General features: G+C 41.2%; 1 pseudogene; it reads left to right on the plus strand.

The window, feature by feature from the left end:
• LOC129671570 (40S ribosomal protein S2-like) overlaps positions 1-4,908 on the plus strand; it is a 13,314-nt pseudogene extending 8,406 nt beyond the window's left edge.
• Positions 4,909-5,101: the final 193 nt, after the last annotated feature.

Consider the following 5,101-nt stretch of genomic DNA (forward strand, 5'->3'; position numbering starts at 1 on the left):
AATCAAGAAAATTCACTGCAGTCTTGCCCTCAGTCTAGTGTGGTGGGAGCACTTTCTGAGTCGGGGTTTCTAAGTCCTCCCAAATGACTCAAGCTTGTGTCAAGTTGACATAAAACTAGCCAGTACACAAGTGAAGGCTAATCTTGACATAGATTTTTAGGGTGACAGGTGATTGGTAGAGCCTGGAGGCCAGAGTTCATGTGTCATAAAATGTAAACTGTACACTCACATTTGGATGTACTGGACACGCACACCCACACCCACACCCACCTCATACTGTCTGTCTGTCTGTGCATAGATTTTTATTATCTTGGCTGAATTCAGGTTCCTTAAAACAACACTGCCTGTGGTGAGCGCTGGCGCCCCTGGACAAATCATGTGGAATGACTGGAAATGAAGGGCTTAATTGCTTGTTTAATGTTTCCAGCAGATACACAGGTGGACCATTTTGATGCCGCTCAGCCTTAAAAATCTACTTTCTCCCACTAAATGCCAGGTTATTTTGGTAATCAAGGGTGATAATTATGACAATAGCTGCATGCATGAGCTAGGCCGTCAGGGTTCAGAGCTTTATGTGATCAGTCAGAAATTGGGGGGAAATAAATTCGAAATTTACCTTGGCTTCCTTGGGGCCAGAAAGGTGGCTGGTGAGAGCAATGGTTGTTTTCCAAGTGAATGAATGACTGTAACAGTTAATCAGACCATTTAAACTTGATCTGGCTTTTAGGCAGAAATAACAATAAGCTAAAAATCACTTAAGGTCCTGCCTTAAGTTTTTCAAAGTTCTTCTTTGTGTTTCTGTCTCCTAAATATAGGTCCTTATTACTTTATAGTTGATCTTTTGTCCTTAGTTCTGTCCTGGCTTTTCATGTACACATCATTTCCCTTGCTCCGTCTGGAGCTTGTCGTAGGCCATGCTCATGTGGATATGTAATAAGCTCCTGAAAATAATTCTCCTCATGATTCATGGTTCATCAGTTTATCAATCATTTGTTCTTCTTCTGTTCATACACTAAATTATTTAAAAAATGAGTGTACAAAGCAATAGGTCACCACATGGAGTTTTCCAATATGTTTCATTGTGGTCCTTTCTCTCTGCCCCCTTCCCTTCTAATTCTCTGAATTGCTACTGAACCCCTTTTCTCCATTCCTTCTTTCTAAAATTACACTCCATTGCTGGCCCTGTACAGGATAATGGTCTATATGAGTACTGATGAGGGCAGGCTGACAATATGGAATCACATGGCCCTTAACCCTTTATCCTAAGCTTTTCATATTGGAAAACCAACCTTTCCACGTTTGGCTGGAGAGATTTGAGATGTAGGGTGAGGCAGCTTACTCAGCCCTGGCCCCGTCTTCTCTTTGCATCTGTTCTACATTCTTTCCCTTCCTCTTTGATTTGGCATTGTCTCTCCTGCTCAGTCCAAGGCAGTCCACTCTGCTGGCTCTTCCACACTAGACCAGCTCAGCTCCATGCCCTGTTCTTGACGAAGCTGTTGTTTTCTTCCCTCATTCAACAAGGCTGTTTCTTTAAAGCCCCACTCAGTTCCCATTGGCCTAAATGAGCTGTCTCTCGTCATGGCCACACTTACTCTTTCTTTCCTGATATGGTTTTATGTCATCATTGTATTTTATGTTGTAACCATTATGCCCACTCAGTCTCTCCACCCTTCCTATCGTGAGTTCTTTATAGCCCTGACTCTCTGTTTATTTTCCATGGATACCCCATATACCTGGGCCCATGTCACTCCTGACCAGGACAGAAGTGGCTCCCAGCTACAGCAGTGAATGCGGTGACTGTAACACCAGCTGGTATTATCTGATTTTTTTTAAAACAACACTTAATACTAGGATACAAATAACAAGTATATATGTATGTGTGTGTGCATGCAAAAGGTTTTTCTTACAAAGCTAAGAACCACTCACTTAGAGAACAAATCTTTTGATTCACACTGCTCAAATTATTCCATTATTTCTGATGTTTTACTGACCAAAAACAAAACCTTAAAATTTCTGCTGGCTTTCATTAGTGCACCCTTTCCTGACCTCTTGAGAAGGTACTGTGGCTTTGTATCCAGGGAGCTGAACAGGCATCATGAAGTCAGGGGGAATTTGCAGAGTGTAAAATCTACTTTCTGACCAGGGGTCTAGATGGATAATATGTAGAAAGAAAAGTGCCAGGGGACAGATGCTGCCTCACCGGGCAAGTCCACATCCAGAAATGGTGTGCGTGCACGGGGGCCATCCTGCAGGCTGTGCTGTCCGTGTCATACTTTCACAAGTCTGAAGGTTCCTAAGAAGCATCTCCAGGAAAGAAAGGGGAAACTTCTAGAATGCCTTTCCTGCTAATGGAAGTGAATGATTTTCCGTTGTTTTGTCCTATGTATGGTCATTATGGAAATACAGCCAGCCTGCTCCAGATCTCTTCTCACAGCCCACAGCTGTGATGCTTGCAGTACGTTCTTCAGTAGTGTGTGAAATCATTTTTTTTGACAAATTGGATTTAACTATTGTGATTATGTTATTGAACCTTGTAAATACAGAATCACAAAAACATCACCTGCTCATTGGGATAGATGGAATTTTTAAAAAAGGATTGACTATTGCTTTTCAGAAATATAGATAAAGTTAACTTAAATCATTCTTATTTTTTCTAGTTGTGAATAGGTCCATGATTATGTAACAGTTTAAAATATATTTTAAAAAGTTCTACCTTCCAGTGACACTTTATTATTGACAAATGAGAAACCCAGCTGGAATTTGACAAACTACCCAAAATATCCAAAGCAAATGCTACCGAAGCCAGAATTGTAAAGGAAAAGACTGATAGCTTGACTTCCTTAAAAACAAAACAGCAGTAGAAACACATACTCCACAAACAAAGGCAAGAATAAAGAAACTGAGCAAAAGTATTTTCCACATACTGTAAGAGGATTATATCTCTAACACATAAAGAACTCACATAAATAATATCAACACAACAGAAAAATGAAAATGACCAAATTACATAAAGGGTCATTAAATACTATGAACATGCAAAGAACCACAAATTGAAACACCGATACATATTTTCTTCTTTGAAATGAACAAATATTGGAAATGGTCCACGCTGATGGGAAAATGAAGAAACATGTATTCTTATAAATTTATAACAGTGATAAAAAATTGGTTTAATGTATTCTATTGAAAATTTGATGATAGGACTTAAAGATGTATATATGCCTTAGAGATTTCACTTCTGGAAATTTCCTTCATGGGACCTCTTGAGTAAAAATGTGTTCAAGTGTAGTAAGAGAAACTACAGTCAGTTTGGGTCACATCCAGTTGGGCTTAATTCTGGTACCACAGAGATGACATCTCATATTATTAGGAATTTAACATGAGTATGGACCCCTGGCTACCTCAGACACGTGCATTCACACACACATACAGAGGCAGGAACATGTACATAACACGCACACTCTCTCTCTCTCTCTCTCTGTCTCAGATTTGTCTTAATGGCAGTTGAATAAATGCATAGGCCATCACAACAGTACTATTAAAAGGAGCCTTACCATATTTGCTGAAGCTCTTAGGTTTTTATGGTTACCACCTGGGTACATAAATGTTTTGTGTGAAGAGATGGGACATGAGGAAGCACAAGACATAGATATGCTATAGGACAGGCTATAAATCTGGACTGCAGTACCCACAGAAGGGGCTTTCCTGAACAAGTGTATGTAAATTGAAACTCACAAAGCAAACCATAAAGGCACCTGGAGGAGGGGAACGCTGCCTAGAGAGGCATCGAAGTCAGTGTGCAGAGGCCGCAGTGGCTTTACATTGTTTGGGTCTTCATAGATGATCCCAAAGGTGCTGTATGCAGCATGCAAGACATTTGCAATTTCTGTAAACAGTTAAGTGTGTTTGACCTCACCAGAGGGGAATAGTCGGAGCATTTGGATTATAAATATACTGATTTTAAGACTTAAGTTTGAACTTCAGTAAGGTCTGCTGGTGAGAGAGATGCCTTTGTTTCTTCATATATAAAATGGGAATAACATACACTTTGTGAATTTGTTGAAAGGGTGACAAGCAATCAAGAAATCTGTGATGGTGCCTGGTGGAAATAGGCACTCAGTAAAACATAACTGTTTGAACCTACTCTCGATAAGTGCTTTCAAATATTTTATTTTACGTGCATGGTTATTTGGCCCCTAAGTATAGCAACTTACCACTTGATGCAATGCCCAAAGAGGCCAGAAGAGCGAGTTGGATTTCCTAAGATTAGAGTTACAGATGGTTGTGAGCTACCAGGTGGGTGCTGGGAAGAGAACTCACGTCCTCTGGAAGAGCAACCAGTACTCTTAACTATTGAGCTGTCTCACCAGCTCCCTTAAAAATGGGATGAGGTTCTAAAAATCATGCCAGTGCAGAAGCAGACACGGGTTGGCCAGCAGACCAGGTTCAAGGCTTTTGTCGCTATTGGAGACTACAATGGTCATGTTGGTCTTGGTGTTAAGTGTTCCAAGGAGGCAGCCACTGCCATCCGAGGAGCCATCATCTTGGCCAAACTTGCCATTGTCCCTGTGCGGAGAGGCTATTGGGGCAACAAGATTGGCAAACCCCACACTGTTCCATGCAAGGTGACAGGCCGCTGTGGCTCTGTTTTGGTGCATCTCATCCCTGCCCCCAGAGGCACTGACATTGTCTCTGCTCCTGTGTCCAAGAAGCTACATGGCTGGTGTTGACCACTGCTACACATCAGCCAGGGGCTGCACTGACACCCTGGGCAACTTTGCCAAGGCCATCTTTGATGCCATCTCCAAGACCTACAGCTACTTGACCCCTGACCTCTGGAAAGAGACTGTGTTCACCAAGTCTCCTTATCAGGAAATTGACTGATCATCTTGTGAAAACCCACACCAGAGTCTCTCTTCAGAGGACCCAGGCTCCAGCTGTGGCTACCATATAAGGGTTTTTATATAAGAAAAATAAAGTGAATTAAATCTGAAAAAAAATGCTTCTTGAAGTTGGAATTTCCTCAGTGTTTCTATCTATCTATCTATCTATCTATCTATCTATCTATCTATCTATCTATCTATCTATCTATCTATCTATC

Source organism: Psammomys obesus, unplaced genomic scaffold, assembly GCF_907164565.1.
Source record: "Psammomys obesus unplaced genomic scaffold, mPsaObe1.curated_primary_1811, whole genome shotgun sequence".
Classification (NCBI taxonomy): domain Eukaryota; kingdom Metazoa; phylum Chordata; class Mammalia; order Rodentia; family Muridae; genus Psammomys; species Psammomys obesus.